The 17,197-nt window shown below is 39.2% G+C and overlaps 1 protein-coding gene across 3 annotated transcripts in view; it reads left to right on the top strand.

Annotated features, from left to right (window-relative positions):
- The window catches only part of FANCC (FA complementation group C), a 271,193-nt gene that overhangs the window by 18,169 nt on the left and 235,827 nt on the right, over positions 1 to 17,197 (top strand). For 2 of the 3 annotated variants that reach the window (XM_086685163.1, XM_086685161.1), the window contains exon 2: positions 7,261 to 7,321. The exons of the other annotated variant lie outside the window; for it this stretch is intronic. The gene's annotated coding sequence lies outside the window, so the exon portion shown is untranslated. The remainder of the gene's footprint in view (positions 1 to 7,260; positions 7,322 to 17,197) is intronic. 3 annotated transcript variants of the gene reach the window in all.

Genomic DNA, 17,197 nt, shown 5'->3' with positions numbered 1-17,197 from the left:
TTCAGAGTAGATTTAATACTTGTCCGTCTCAGACTCAAAAAATTGAAGATTTGGAAAAATGTTTCCAATCTCATGAGGGGAGGAGTTAGATGGTGGAGTAATAGGGCGACCCTGGGCTTGCCTCGTCCATTGAAAATAGCTAGATCAACATCAAATCATTTTGAACATCTAGGAAGTTGGTTGAAGGATTAAGAGAACAATCTGCATGTTTTGAGGGAGAAAACTTGGCAGCTACAGGTATGGAGACTTGAATTGGGAGAAAGAAAAGCCTCAGTACTGCAGAAGGGAGGGAGCCTTTTTTGTGGAGAGGAAAAGGAAGAGGGGAGAAGAGAGCAGGATGTTGGGTTCACACAAGAGAAGCACTCCCCCAAAACCATTGACTGGGGAATCAGGAGGAACTATCACAAGTTTTTGCAAATGGTGGAGCTCAAATTTGGAGGTTTTGAAAGTCTGTACCATTAGCTGAAGTCAATCTGGGTGGGCAGCTGTGCTTCTCGGGAGAAGGGCAGAGCCCTAGGAGTGGACAGCAGATAGCGTGGTGTTGGGGTCCCCTGGGTTGCACTGGGAGAGAATGTTCCCCTTCCCAGAGTGCATTTGGAAGAGGGTGTATTTCCTCTCCAATGATTAAAGACCCAGCTGGTGCCTTTGAGCAGCCGTTCAACAGCAAGGGACAGAGGCACATGTAGAGGGCAGATAATCTGGTTGCAGCTTTCTGTTGTCATTCACCGTAAACTCCAGGCAGCTCTGTGGCTGTGTGACTACTTTTCTGGGACAGAATGGTGCTAAGCACAGTGCTGCAAGGCTCTCTTCTGGAGGGGGGCAGCAGTCTGCCTTTAACTCCTTTAAGATTTGGAGTTTTGAATCCTGGCTGCACACCAGAGATAAAACACAGGAGAGCTGTGGCTGTGTGTGTGTCAGTGGCTCAGGCACAGAAGGGTTGAGGGCAGGGTTCTGATGGAAGTCTGGGACACAGAAGGAGAGATCATTTGCTTGTCTGGACTCCCTGAACAGTGGCAGGTGCAAGCTACCCTCCCTAAGGATAAGAGAGTGGGGTGATGCCATCTTCCCTTCCTGCACCAGCGCAGCTGGACTTCAGTGAGCAACATAGTGCCCCCAGTGGAGGCTGCAGCCTCTTACACCAAACCCCACCCCCCTGCACCCTGCTAGGGCAAGTCTGACTGTGTGAGCCAGTGCAGCTGGCCTCTGCCCCAGAGGACCAACACAGCCCCCACTGCCGACATGCACCAAGTCTACTGATCATAGAGTGCTTAGTTCTGGTGGAAACAGGACCAAACTCATTTTATAAGGCCATCACTACGTTGATATTAAAACCAGACAAAAACAAGATAAAAAGAAAATCCTAGGTTAATATTTGTGATGAACTTACACTAAAAATTCTCAACAAATGTTAGCAAACCAAATTGAAAAAGGATCATACACCATGATCAAAGGAGCTTTATTCCAGGGGTGCAAGTGTGGTTCAGTGGCCATAAGTCAATCAATTTGATACACCGTGTTAACAAAATGAAGGATAAAAATCAGATGATCATTTCAATACATGCAGAAAAAGGACTTGACAAAATTCAACGTCCATTTATGATAAACTCTCAACAAAGTGGGAATAGAAGGTGGTATGTACCTCAACATAAATAATGCCATATATGACAAACTCACAACTAACGTCATACTCAACAGTGAAAAGCTGAAAGTTTTTCCTCTAAGATCAGGAGCAAAGACAAAGATTCCCACTCTTGCCACTTTTATTCAACATCGAATAGAAGTCATAGCCACAGCAATTAGGCAAGAAAAAGAACTAAAAGACGTCTAAGTTGGAAAGGAGTTAAGTAAAATGTCACTGTTTGCAGGTGCTGTGACACTGTATAGAAAACCCTAAAGGTTCACCAAAAAAACTGTTAGAACCAGTAAATGAATTCAGTAAAATTTCACAGTACAAAATTAAAATGCAGAAATCTGTTGTTTTTACACACTAATAATGAAGTAGCAGAAAGAAGAAATCCCATTTACAATTGCAAATAGAAGAAATACCTGTGAAAAAATTCAATAAGGTGAAATATCTGTACAATGTAGACTATAAGATATCAATGAAAGAAATTGAAGAACATACAAATAATGGGAAGATATTCCATGATCATGCATTGGAAGAATTAATATTGTTAAAAGTGTTCATACAACCCAAAGTAATCTACAGATTTAGTGCAGTCCCTATCAAAATTTCCATGGCATTTTTCACAGAAATAGAACAAATAATTTAAAGATGTGTATGGGCCTCAAAAGACCCTGAATAGCTAAATCAATCTTAGAAGAACAAAGTTAGAGGTATCATGCTTTCTGATTTCAAACTATACTACAAAGCTATAGTAATTAAAACAGTATGTTATTAGCATAAAATCAGTCATTGATGGGATAGAATATAAATTTACACATATATGGTGAATTAATTTCTGAAAAGGAGCCAAGAGTTGCAACTGGGTAAGTCTTTTCAGTAAATTGTTTTGGAAATGGACAGCCACATGCAAAAGAATGAAACTAGACCCCTATCCTGTACCATATATAAAAATGAACTCAAAATAGTTTAAAGACTTGAATGTAAGATCTGAAACCATAAAACTCCTAGAAGAAAACATAGGTGGTAAGATCCTTGACATTGGTCTTAACATTTTATTTTTGGATTTGATTTCAAAAACAAAAATAAACAAATGGGACTACATCAAACTAAAAGAGCTTCTGCACAGCAAAGAAAACCATCAACAAAATGAAAAGACAGTCTACTGAATGGGAGAAAATATTTGCAAATCATCCATCTGATAAGGGGATAACATTTAAAATAAATAACTCAAGCAAGTCAATAGCAAAAAAGCCATACATTCTGATTAAAAAATGGGTAGAGTATCTGAATAGACATATTTCCAAAGAAGACCAGCAGGCACGTGAAAAGATGTTCTACATCACTAATCAGTGAAATGCAGATCAAAACCACAGTGATATATTACTTCACACTTGTTAGAATGGCTACTATCAAAAAAAGTTTTTGAGGATGTGGAGAAAGAACCCTTATGCACTGCTGTTGGGAATGTAGATTGGTGCATCCACTAAGGAAAATAGTATGGAAGTTCCTTACAAAATTGGAAATAGAACTGCCATATGATCTATTATCTGAAGAAAATGAAAACACTATCAGAAATATATTGTACCCCTGTGTTCATTGTAGTTCTTATTTACAGTAGTCAAAATATGGAAACAACTAAAATATTCATCAATAGGTAAATGAATAAAGAATATGTGGTATATATACAATGGAATACTACTTGGCCATAAAAAAGAATGAAATTGTGCCATTTGCAGCAACATCGATGGATCTGAGGGTATTATGCTAAGTGAAATAAGTCAGAGAAAGACAAGTACATGATTCCATTTATATATGGAATCCAAAAAAATGAAACAAAAACCTCATAGATATGGAAAATTGGTGGTTATTAGAGGGGAAGACGGTGGTGGGGTGGATGAAATGGGTGAACAGGGCAATTTTATGGTGGTGGATGGTAGCTAGATTTACTGTGGTGATCACTTTGTAGTGTATACAAATAGCAAATCATGTTGTATACCTGAAGCTAATATAACATTACATACCAATTTTACTTCAAGGAAAAAAAAAAAGTGAACCTTGTGGAATATATTAACATAAGTCATAGTATGATTGAAGCATTAAAAAAAAAAGTCACCAGGGGTGCCTGGGTGGCTCTGTCAGTTTAGCATCTGACTCTTGATTTCATCTCAGGTCATGATCCAGGTGGTGGGATCGAGCACCGTGTCAAGTCCTGTGCTGAGCATGGAGCCTGCTTGAGATTTTCTCTCTCTCCCTCTGCCTCTCTTGCACATGCTGCTCATAAAAATAATAATAAAAAAAAAAGTCACCAAACTTCGTGTCTACCTTGTAATGGTATTTTAAGTAAATCCATATAAAACATGGTGGAGATGATAAGGCAGAGAGCGTATCTGCTTTGCATTTAAGTTTTGTGTGGCTTGCTTGATGTTTAAGATTTTTTGAGTCATTTACAAACACTTAAACACTAAGCAATTTCACCTTTAAAATCCGTATTTTCTGGGTTTCTATTAAGGCAGTCTGGCAACTACATCTGACTTCTCTTGGCAGCAGCTGGTAGGAGCTAAGTTCTGGCTATCTTCTTTGGATGGTGCTCTTGTCTTCCAGTAGCCTCAAGCCCATCTGATTGCTTTACTCATTTAACTTACCCATTCTGGTTATTTTAATTTATGACCTTTGTCTGAAGTAATTTAGTAACACTTGAATCATTTTGAAATGCATTCAGTTGTCAAAGTAATACCTAGGGGGGGAAATGGGTAATTCTGAACAAATTTATCATACTTATTGTGGAAATTGCTACAATAATCTTTGTTCTCTGGTAAGTTCAAAGTTCATACTGTAGAAACTTTATTATTCCTGAACAATAATATGCTATATATCCTTCAGAAATCAGAGCTTTTGCCCTATTGGTTTTTAAAAAAATTAATTGATTTTATAAGCATGGATTTTTTTTTTTAATTTCTTTTGGTTTCTTGGTTCATTTGTAGTAGTACTTTGGTCATAAGCCCTGTTCAATGTGTTTTGCACTTTCCAAATTATTCTCATACAGATTGTATTTGATTCTGATAGTAACCACATGTGCCAAGGTAAGAGAAGCATTAAAAAAAGAAGAAAATAGAGTGGAGGCTTTTCAAAAAAATTAATTTGGACCAGGATTAGAAGTTCCTGAGAGATGGCCCAAAAAGAGGATAGTGCTGAAGAACTTCTGGGGTTACTTCTGTTTTTGTAATTTTTGAATATGTCTTAGTTATTACAGCATGATAACCTTTTCAGTTTCTAAAGGAGCCGAGCATTTCTGGTTACCCATACTCAACTTATTTTAGCAGAAAACATTCACCTTCAATAATAACTTCTCTTTGAAATGTTTACAGAGAAGGAAACTGAGGTTAGTGGCAAAGCTGTTGATCATTACCCCCAGAAACTGACTCTGGTCTGGTGCTCTTCTCATTGCATCAGCAGCCCCATGGCCAAGGATTGCTGATGCTCCCTATTGGAATATTCTTGAGCCAAGTCTTTGGCAGACTTTTTTTGTTGCATCTTTCTACTGTGTAAATAAAGGTATTAGAAGAAATGTAGTTTTTTGAATACTGCCCAACCAGTTTCTGCTTGGTAACTTGCCCTGAGACCCTGTGAATGCCAGCAAGTAAATTAGATCCACAGTGTGTTTGATATGCATATTTTCTCCCCAAACAAAATTTGAATTCCACAAACACAAATTGAATCATTTTCTAAATGTTTGTATATGAATGGAAGTTTCTGTCCTATCCTTCTGTAACCAATACCATAAAACTTCTTAAGGTCTATGATGCATTTGTTGTACAATGTTAATCCAAAACAAAACTTTATTCTGACTAAATTTGTAGCTATAGAGAGATACCAAACTCCTTTCCATTGATCAGTACAACATGTTTGTACCAACCAGATCTAAAAAATGTGTAAAGGAGTGCCATGCTGTAAAGATCTTATTATAGTTGTAAACACAAGTGCAGCTGTTACAAATCTAGCAAAACCTCAGATTAAACAATTTAAAATTTACTGAAGATGACATTCCAGAGCCATTTTTCATAATATAAACACTCTGGGACATGCCTTTGAAATGAGTGGGATTGTCATTAATATTAATGCCACTGAATTCAAGGCTGGGAAGTCATTTCTTTTTGAGCTTTATTTTCACTCCTAATTTTGGAATAGAATATGTTTTTAACCTGAAGTGTGGCATGTTTATTCACACCCTGAAAAAACTTGATCCTATTGCTTTTGAATTGTAGGAATGCAGAAATACGGTGTAAGTATTTTATTCTTTATTTAAGGTCTCTTAAATTAGTTTGTTAGAATTAAGTTTGGCAAAAATTAGCTGTTAATGGAATCCAATTGCCTTAGTCAATTAAAAAAAGTAGAAGGAGTTGATATTTTAGAATTATATCAGTTTGACAATTTAGAATGCTGTATTTAAGGGAAGAATTTTATTCTAAATGATTTTGAGCATGTTTCTTGTGGTCTTGTCTTTCAGCTAGACTGCGGTAGGACAAGTTTTCAAAATCTGCACTGCTCTAATTTGTTTTTCTCCTTATTTTCCACTTAAGTGCAGTTACTGGTGGGGTATCAGTTGAGCAATATAGTAATTTCTAGAGCTATGTTCTGTGCTTTGATTTCTTATGAAATCTGGTATGATTTTTTTGTGTCAAATTTAAGAGTATACAAGAGTCCACTGGAAGCTCTTTGAATGAACTGGGTCAAATAGTTCTGGGAGTGTGTGTGATTGTTTTGCTTTTGTTTGCTTATTTATTGATGACTGCGTTTTAAAATGCCATTTGTGGGGCGCCTGGGTGGCGCAGTCGGTTAAGCGTCTGACTTCAACCAGGTCACCATCTCGCGGTCCCTGAGTTCGAGCCCCGCGTCAGGCTCTGGGCTGATGGCTCAGAGCCTGGAGCCTGTTTCTGATTCTGTGTCTCCCTCTCTCTCTGCCCCTCCCCCGTTCATGCTCTGTCTCTCTCTGTCCCAAAAATAAATAAACGTTGGAAAAAAAAAATTAAAAAAAAAAATAAAAAAAAATAAAATGCCATTTGCCTTTACTGAATTACTCTACTGGACTGTTGAGGAAGCCTCTAATTTGGGTAATAGAACAGTTAAATGATTATTACTAAACTATCCTTAGTCCTTGATTAAAAAGAGGCAACATTTTTATCAAGAGGAGGCAGTTGACTCTCCCTTATTTACACTAGTTCTTCAATTTTTGTTAAACATTTTCTGATCTGAAGAATTGAAGCCAACCATTGTCAAATACCATGTTGTAACCTAAAGTTGGTAACTGTGGAAGCTCAGAGCTGGTCAGAAGAACTGGCTTTTTCTATCAGTATAGAAGACTGGTGTATACCTCAATGATTGCTGTTGCTTTTGTCTCCTCCTTTCTTTTTTCTTTCCTTTTTTTTTTTTTCTTTTTAATTAAGAGTTTGTGGAGGTTTCTTTGAATTCTTTCAGCGTTTACATAAAATTCTGCATTTTGGGAAGGAAATCTGGGCAGATACAAAAGCTTCTTTTCCTGTTTTAAAACTTTTCTCAGTAATTCTAGGATTTTCCTTTATTATCATCTATTCTTCTATCCTTTCTCTGATACCACATCTTCTTGTTTCTCTTTCTAGGTTTATTCCCTGCTTTTGGTGATGGATATCCTCTAGTATCTTCTTAAATGGTGTGTGAAAGGTGAGTTATTTACTGGTCACTGCCTATTGAATGTATCATTATTCTAGTCACGATTGATAATTTGATGAATATAGAATTCCATGTTGGAAACAATTTTCCTTCAAAATTGTGAAGGCATTGTTGCATTTCCATTTACCTTCCAATGTTTTTACAATTTTATGTGGTGTGCTATGGTGTGCTATGATGTTCTTTTCATCCAATGTATTGGGTACTTGGTTTGCCCTTTAAATCTGGAGACTCTTGTCTTTTAGTTCTGAGAAAATTTGTTTTCACTGTATCCTCTCCTCCATTTTCTTTGGAGCTCCTTTGTTTGGAATTTGACCTCCAGGGCTGATCCTCTGATTTTCTTATCTTTCTCCTGTTTTCTCTCACATTGTCTTTTTGCTCTACTTATGAGAAATTTTTTCAAATTTAAATTCTTTCTTTTCTTTTAACAAATTTTTTTTAATGTGTATTCCTTTTTTTTTAAAGAGAGAGCGCGCATATGCATGTGTGCCAGTTGGGGGGTGGGGGGTGGGGCAGAGAGAGAGGGAGACATAGAATCTGAAGCTGGCTCCAGGCTCTGAGCTGTTAGCACAGAGCCTGACGCAGGGCTCGAACTCATGAACCATGAGATCATGACTTGGCCGAAGCCAGACACTTAACCGCCTGAGCCACCCAGGCTCCCCTAAATTCTTTTTTTTCTATTGAGTTTTTCATTTCTACTATGGTATGTTTAATTTCCAGAATCATTCTCTGAATGTTCTTTTGTTAATATTCTGTCCTTATGTCATGGGTATAGTGTTATTTCTTCTGTATTCTGAAAATGTTAACGTTAAGACTTTTGGAAAAAGATTTTAAAGTCTCTTTCCTTCCCCCCACCCCCCCTTGTGACTTCCATGTTGCTTTTTATCTGTATATTTTGGTTTCCTCTTTTATGTTAGAGGTTTCTTCAGATGTCTGGTAATCAGTCCTTGGTTGTATGCTTATATTTGCAACAGGGAGCTAAAAATCTCATTCTGAGTGCATGGGAGACACTTAACTGACTTAGATTCCCATTGAGATGGTCAGGTTTGGCCAAGTTTTGGGGAACTCTCACATATCAGTAGGCATATCAGAGTTGCTTGTCAACTGTAAGTCAGATTGAGTGGGGTAGGAAATTTGGGGAGGGGGCAGATTTCAGCATTCAGTATCCCAGTTTACATGTTTTTATGTAACTCCTAACCCTGTACCTCTACCCCACCCCATTCACTGCCCCCATTTGTTGAATTGTAGCTCTGCTCTCAACTGTGGCTATTGACTCCTGGTCCAGAGACCCTGCGTTTTATAATCTCCAGAAAATAAATCACCTCTTTTTGGTCAGGTTGGGGCTGGACTGCCAAGAGTTGGAATGATGTGGAAATGTGGATATCTAACTGCCTCTTAGATAGACTTTGAACCAGTTGACTTTATTTTTGGTCTCCTTCATCCCTATTTCCAGATGTCCCAGATTTCTTTACTTCCTGATCTTGTTAGTGGTCGAGCAGTATAAAATGGGATGTACAATGAGCTGGTTTTAGCTTTCTTGTTGTCCCTCTGGGATTCTGTTTTTCCAGTCTATTAAGTCAGTCACCACTTGTCTATCTGCTTTCTAGCTTGTGAAATTCTATTACTGTTTTCTCCTTTTCTATTTTCCTCATCCATGTAAGTTTATGCCTTAAAAAAAAAAAAAAGAAAGAAAGAAAAAGAAAAGTAAATTTCTTTATTGTCATCTTTATAGGGTTTCAGGAAGGATTGAAACCTGTGTTTATTAGTCTGGCCATCTATATCTGGACGTTCCTCCAGCAAACACCTCTCTTTTTTCTTAAATATATGTTTTCTATATATATTTTCTCCCTAAAATGGCTTGCTTGTTATTCCAAACTGTGTTTTGAAAATTCTAATTCATATATAACTAATAAATTGGGATTACTGGTAGTGACATTTCTATATGCAGCCATGCTACCAGCAAGGTGTTCCATTCTGTTTGCTGCAGGTCTGATAGATGGATGATGATATTAATTTATTGAATGAATATTTATTAAATACCTGGTCTGTGCATAGCTTTGCACCAGGCTCTACTATAATAGTGAACTACTAAATAAGAGCAGGGTAGGCTGTAATACCAAAAAGACATGTTAAAGAAAGAATTCAGAGTCTTCTAGAACTTAGGATTGCTGTGATATAGTAGCTGTAGACATATCAATTGAACTGTAAAGCAAACAGACCTAGATGATCTTTTTGAACACACATGTTAAGAAGAATATCAGTCTGAGTGATTGGTAGGCTCCATAGATATATTTGTCCTCTAAGTGGTTGGAAGTAAGATTCTGGGGCTTAGGACAGGTGATAGAGCTGAACTTAAAGGTGGATGGATCATCAGTAGAAGCTCATGTTATGAAAGTAAATGGAGGGGCGCCTGGGTGGCGCAGTCGGTTAAGCGTCCGACTTCAGCCAGGTCACGATCTCGCGGTCCGTGAGTTCGAGCCCCGCGTCAGGCTCTGGGCTGATGGCTCGGAGCCTGGAGCCTGTTTCCGATTCTGTGTCTCCCTCTCTCTCTGCCCCTCCCCCGTTCATGCTCTGTCTCTCTCTGTCCCAAAAATAAATAAAAAACGTTGAAAAAAAAAATTAAAAAAAAAAAAAAAAAAGTAAACGGAATGGTTTGTGGAAAGTGAGATGAAAGAGGCCAGAAGATGGAACCCCCTGGATCACTAACATTTATGGGTATTTGGAGGAAGAAGAAGTTTACAGGCAGATAGAGTGCTCTGTAGCTTCTTCCCTTGTAGAAAGATCAAGTAAAATGAGGCTGAACATGGAGAAGTGCTTGGGAACACTATTTTTACTAAAAGATTTAGGAAACAAACAGTTTTATATTAAAAAAACCTCACCCCTATCTCTTAGAGAATATTCACCCCAGTTATAGAAGCCCTGATATATAGAGAGATGATGGTCATCTTAGCCTGATTGTGATAATTGTAGAAAATGGACTGGATAAGGCCAGGGCTGAAAGAATTATGGGTTGGAGTGGAACCTGGGAAGATTAAAATATAGGTATATGGAGTTCTTTTAGTAGGGATAGATGTTTGGTGATGTGAGTTAAGAAAGTGCATTGATTGAAGTGTTAGAGGTCTTCCAGACTACTCCAGCTTTGATGATTCACTAGGAAGACTTCACAGAATTCAGCATGTAGTTGTCCTCATGATTATGATTGATTACAGGGAAAGGACACCAAGCAAGATCAGTGATGGGAAAAGATGCATGGGATGAAGTCCGGAGGAAACCAGGCACAAGCTTCTAAAGAGTCTTTTCCCTTTGTAGTCACACAGGACATATTTCCTCCAGCAGAATTGTGACAATGTGTATAATGTCATCCCTCAGGGAAGCTCATTAGAATCAGTGCCCAAGGTTCTTACTGGGGGCTGATCACATAGTCATCCTCTGCCTAGCAGGTACGAAATTCCAGACCCTTAGTAGGAAAGTAGATGTTCAGCATAAATCACATTGTCTGTACAGCTTAGGCACTGTGAGTCCCTCTTAATAGTTAGGGAGGTGGGAACTCTTCCAGTATCCAAGTTCCCAGGGTCTAGCCGAGTACCAGTGTTACAAACACCCCTTTCTGAGGAGATGAGTTTTAGGCCTGCTGTGTTAATTCTTTTTTGCACAGTCATTTTAGGAGTTAAGCCATTTTGAGGGTCCAAGTTAAGTTTTAACCTTGGTAAATTGCAAAGGTGTCTGATGGCAGGGTTAGAGTCCTGTGTGGTAAGTGCAGGCAAACGACTAATAACTTTCTAGAAGATTATGAATTCAGGGTGAGAAATATATTCCATGGAATATTAGAACTCATGATAAAAAAGGTAATTATGGGTGAGTGGAAGGTTATGCTACGGACTGAATTTTGCCTCCATCTATTCCCTGCCGATTCATATGTTGAAGCCCTGATGTGACTGTGTTTGGAGATCAGGCCTTTAGAAGCAGTAATTAAGCTTAAATGAGGTCATAAGGGTGGGGTCAGAATCTGGATTAGTGCTTTAAAGGAAGGGGAAGGGAGATCTCTTTCTCTGCATGTGCACAAACTAGAGGTCATGTGAGCATACAGAGACGGTGGCCATCCACAAGCCAGGAAGAGGAACCTCACCAGGAGCCGAGTCATCCAGAACCTTGATCATGGGCTTGCCAGCTTTAAAAACTAAGAAAATAAACGGTGTTGCCACGCTGTTTTTGTTATGGTAGCCTGAGCAGCGTAAGGCAGATTGGGATCAGATGAGGACCTCAGCTTTATCAAGGTGAACTCTGTGTGGAGCAGGAGAATATTAACATGGCACTGGGTTTCTGTTTCTGTTGATTTTTGGTGATTTGCTGGATACTTTTTTTGTCTGTTTGCTTTTTTTTTTTTATTTTTTTTTATTTATTTTTATTTTTTTTATTTATATATGAAATTTATTGTCAAATTGGTTTCCATACAACACCCAGTGCTCATCCCAAAAGGTGCCCTCCTCAATACCCATCACCCACCCTCTCCTCCCTCCCACCCCCCATCAACCCTTAGTTTGTTCTCAGTTCTCAACAGTCTCTTATGCTTTGGCTCTCTCCCACTCTAACCTCTTTTTTTTTTTTTTTTTCCTTCCCCTCCCCCATGGGTTCCTGTTAAGTTTCTCAGGATCCACATAAGAGTGAAACCATATGGTATCTGTCTTTCTCTGTATGGCTTATTTCACTTAGCATCACACTCTCCAGTTCCATCCACGTTGCTACAAAAGGCCATATTTCATTTTTTCTCATTGCCACGTAGTATTCCATTGTGTATATAAACCACAATTTCTTTATCCATTCATCAGTTGATGGACATTTAGGCTCTTTCCATAATTTGGCTATTGTTGAGAGTGCTGCTATGAACATTGGGGTACAAGTGCCCCTATGCATCAGTACTCCTGTGTCCCTTGGATACATTCCTAGCAGTGCTATTGCTGGGTCATAGGGTAGGTCTATTTTTAATTTTCTGAGGAACCTCCACACTGTTTTCCAGAGCGGCTGCACCAATTTGCATTCCCACCAACAGTGCAAGAGGGTTCCCGTTTCTCCACATCCTCTCCAGCATCTATAGTCTCCTGATTTGTTCATTTTGGCCACTCTGACTGGCGTGAGGTGATACCTGAGTGTGGTTTTGATTTGTATTTCCCTGATAAGGAGCGACGCTGAACATCTTTTCATGTGCCTGTTGGCCATCCGGATGTCTTCTTTAGAGAAGTGTCTATTCATGTGTTCTGCCCATTTCTTCACTGGGTTATTTGCTTTTCGGGTGTGGAGTTTGGTGAGCTCTTTATAGATTTTGGATACTAGCCCTTTGTCCGATATGTCATTTGCAAATATCTTTTCCCATTCCGTTGGTTGCCTTTTAGTTTTGTTGGTTGTTTCCTTTGCTGTGCAGAAGCTTTTTATCTTCATAAGGTCCCAGTAATTCACTTTTGCTTTTAATTCCCTTGCCTTTGGGGATGTGTCGAGTAAGAGATTGCTACGGCTGAGGTCAGAGAGGTCTTTTCCTGCTTTCTCCTCTAAGATTTTGATGGTTTCCTGTCTCACATTCAGGTCCTTTATCCATTTTGAGTTTATTTTTGTGAATGGTGTGAGAAAGTGGTCTAGTTTCAACCTTCTGCATGTTGCTGTCCAGTTCTCCCAGCACCATTTGTTAAAGAGACTGTCTTTTTTCCATTGGATGTTCTTTCCTGCTTTGTCAAAGATGAGTTGGCCATACGTTTGTGGGTCTAGTTCTGGGGTTTCTATTCTATTCCATTGGTCTATGTGTCTGTTTTTGTGCCAATACCATGCTGTCTTGATGATGACAGCTTTGTAGTAGAGGCTAAAGTCTGGGATTGTGATGCCTCCTGCTTTGGTCTTCTTCTTCAAAATTACTTTGGCTATTCGGGGCCTTTTGTGGTTCCATATGAATTTTAGGATTGCTTGTTCTAGTTTCGAGAAGAATGCTGGTGCAATTTTGATTGGGATTGCATTGAATGTGTAGATAGCTTTGGGTAGTATTGACATTTTGACAATATTTATTCTTCCAATCCATGAGCAGGGAATGTCTTTCCATTTCTTTAAATCTTCTTCAATTACCTTCATAAGCTTTCTATAGTTTTCAGCATACAGATCCTTTACATCTTTGGTTAGATTTATTCCTAGGTATTTTATGCTTCTTGGTGCAATTGTGAATGGGATCAGTTTCTTTATTTGTCTTTCTGTTGCTTCATTGTTAGTGTATAAGAATGCAACTGATTTCTGTACATTGATTTTGTATCCTGCAACTTTGCTGAATGCATGTATCAGTTCTAGCAGACTCTTGGTGGAGTCTATCGGATTTTCCATGTATAATATCATGTCATCTGCAAAAAGCGAAAGCTTGACTTCATCTTTGCCAATTTTGATGCCTTTGATTTCCTTTTGTTGTCTGATTGCTGATGCTAGAACTTCCAGCACTATGTTAAACAACAGCGGTGAGAGTGGGCATCCCTGTCATGTTCCTGATCTCAGGGAAAAAGCTCTCAGTTTTTCCCCGTTGAGGATGATGTTAGCTGTGGGCTTTTCATAAATGGCTTTTATGATGTTTAAGTATGTTCCTTCTAACCCGACTTTCTCAAGGGTTTTTATTAAGAAAGGGTGCTGGATTTTGTCAAAGGCCTTTTCTGCATCGATTGACAGGATCATATGGTTTTTCTCTTTTTTTTTGTTAATGTGATGTATCACGTTGATTGATTTGCGAATGTTGAACCAGCCCTGCATCCCAGGAATGAATCCCACTTGATCATGGTGAATAATTCTTTTTATATGCCGTTGAATTCGATTTGCTAGTATCTTATTGAGAATGTTTGCATCCATATTCATCAGGGATATTGGCCTGTAGTTCTCTTTTTTTACTGGGTCTCTGTCTGGTTTAGGAATCAAAGTAATACTGGCTTCATAGAATGAGTCTGGAAGTTTTCCTTCCCTTTCTATTTCTTGGAATAGCTTGAGAAGGATAGGTATTATCTCTGCTTTAAACGTCTGGTAGAACTCCCCTGGGAAGCCATCTGGTCCTGGACTCTTATTTGTTGGGAGATTTTTGATAACCGATTCAATTTCTTCGCTGGTGATGGGTCTGTTCAAGCTTTCTATTTCCTCCTGATTGAGTTTTGGAAGAGTGTGGGTGTTCAGGAATTTGTCCATTTCTTCCAGGTTGTCCAATTTGTTGGCATATAATTTTTCATAGTATTCCCTGATAATTGTTTGTATCTCTGAGGGATTGGTTGTAATCATTCCATTTTCATTCATGATTTTATCTATTTGGGTCATCTCCCTTTTCTTTTTGAGAAGCCTGGCTAGAGGTTTGTCAGTTTTGTTTATTTTTTCAAAAAACCAACTCTTGGTTTCGTTTATCTGCTCTACAGTTTTTTTAGATTCTATATTGTTTATTTCTGCTCTGATCTTTATTATTTCTCTTCTTCTGTTGGGTTTAGGCTGTCTTTGCTGTTCTGCTTCTATTTCCTTTAGGTGTGCTGTTAGATTTTGTATTTGGGATTTTTCTTGTTTCTTGAGATAGGCCTGGATTGCAATGTATTTTCCTCTCAGGACTGCCTTCGCTGCGTCCCAAAGCGTTTGGATTGTTGTATTTTCATTTTCGTTTGTTTCCATATATTTTTTAATTTCTTCTCTAATTGCCTGGTTGACCCACTCATTCATTAGTAGGGTGTTCTTTAACCTCCATGCTTTTGGAGGTTTTCCAGACTTTTTTCTGTGGTTGATTTCAAGCTTCATAGCATTGTGGTCTGAAAGTATGCATGGTATGATTTCAATTCTTGTAAACTTATGAAGGGCTGTTTTGTGACCCAGTATATGATCTATCTTGGAGAATGTTCCATGTGCACTCGAGAAGAAAGTATATTCTGTTGCTTTGGGATGCAGAGTTCTAAATATATCTGTCAAGTCCATCTGATCCAATGTCTCATTCAGGGCCCTTGTTTCTTTATTGACCGTGTGTCTAGATGATCTATCCATTTCTGTAAGTGGGGTGTTAAAGTCCCCTGCAATGACCACATTCTTATCAATAAGGTTGCTTATGTTTATGAGTAATTGTTTTATATATTTGGGCGCTCCGGTATTCGGCGCATAGACATTTATAATTGTTAGCTCTTCCTGATGGATAGACCCTGTCACTATTATATAATGTCCTTCTTCATCTCTTGTTACAGCCTTTAATTTAAAGTCTAGTTTGTCTGATATAAGTGTGGCTACTCCAGCTTTCTTTTGGCTTCCAGTAGCATGATAAATAGTTCTCCATCCCCTCACTCTCAATCTAAAGGTGTCCTCAGGTCTAAAATGAGTCTCTTGTAGACAGCAAATAGATGGGTCTTGTTTTTTTATCCATTCTGATACCCTGTGTCTTTTGGTTGGCGCATTTAATCCATTTACATTCAGTGTTATTATAGAAAGATATGGGTTTAGAGTCATTGTGATGTCTGTATGTTTTATGCTTGTAGTGATGTCTCTGGTACTTTGTCTCACAGGGTCCCCCTTAGGATCTCTTGGAGGGCCGGTTTAGTGGTGACAAATTCCTTCAGTTTTTGTTTGTTTGGGAAGACCTTTATCTCTCCTTCTATTCTAAATGACAGACTTGCTGGATAAAGGATTCTCGGCTGCATATTTTTTCTGTCTAGCACACTGAAAATCTCGTGCCAATTCTTTCTGGCCTGCCAAGTTTCAAAAGAGAGATCAGTCACGAGTCTTATAGGTCTCCCTTTATATGTGAGGGCACGTTTCCCCTTGCTGCTTTCAGAATTTTCTCTTTATCCTTGTATTTTGCCAGTTTCACTATGATGTGTCGTGCAGAAGATCGATTCAAGTTACGTCTGAAGGGAGTTCTCTGTGCCTCTTGGATTTCAATGCCTTTTTCCTTCCCCACTTCAGGGAAGTTCTCAGCTATTATTTCTTCAAGTACCCCTTCAGCACCTTTCCCTCTCTCTTCCTCCTCTGGGATACCAATTATGCGTAGATTATTTCTTTTTAGTGTATCACTTAGTTCTCTAATTTTCCCCTCATACTCCTGGATTTTTTTATCTCTCTTTTTCTCAGCTTCCTCTTTTTCCATAACTTTATCTTCTAGTTCACCTATTCTCTCCTCTGCCTCTTCAATCCGAGCTGTGGTGGTTTCCATTTTGTTATGCATTTCGTTTAAAGCGTTTTTCAGCTCCTCGTGACTGTTCCTTAGTCCCTTGATCTCTGTAGCAAGAGATTCTCTGCTGTCAGCTATACTGTTTTCAAGCCCAGCGATTAATTTTATGACTATTATTCTAAATTCACTTTCTGTTATATTATTTAAATCCTTTTTGATCAGCTCATTAGCTGTTGTTATTTCCTGGAGATTCTTCTGAGGGGAATTCTTCCGCTTGGTCATTTTGGATAGTCCCTGGCGTGGTGAGGACCTGCAGGGCACTTCCCCTGTGCTGTGGTGTATAACTGGAGTTGGTGGGCGGAGCCGCAGTCCGACCTGATGTCTGCCCCCAGCCCACCGCTGTGTCCACAGTCAGACTGGTGTGTGCCTTCTCTTCCCCTCTCCTAGGGGCGGGATTCACTGTGGGGTGGGGTGGCCCGTCTGGGCTACTTGCACACTGCCAGGCTTGTGATGCTGGGGATCTGGCGTCTTAGCTGGGGTGGGTAGGCAAGGTGCACAGGGGCAGGAGGGGCAGGCTTAGCTTGCTTCTCCTTAGATGATCCACTTCAGGAGGGGCCCTGTGGCAGCAGGAGGGAGTCAGATCCGCTGCCGGAGGTTTGGCTCTGCAGAAGCGCAAAGTTGGGTGTTTGCGCGGAGTCAGATCCGCTGCCGGAGGTTTGGCTCCGCAGAAGCGCAGAGTT

The sequence above is a fragment of the Puma concolor genome, chromosome D4 (assembly GCF_028749965.1).
Source record: "Puma concolor isolate L17-30 chromosome D4, mPumCon1.1.hap2, whole genome shotgun sequence".
Lineage (NCBI taxonomy): Eukaryota > Metazoa > Chordata > Mammalia > Carnivora > Felidae > Puma > Puma concolor.
Note: the sequence above shows the minus strand (reverse complement) of the source record. Positions and strands in the feature narration are given on the sequence as shown.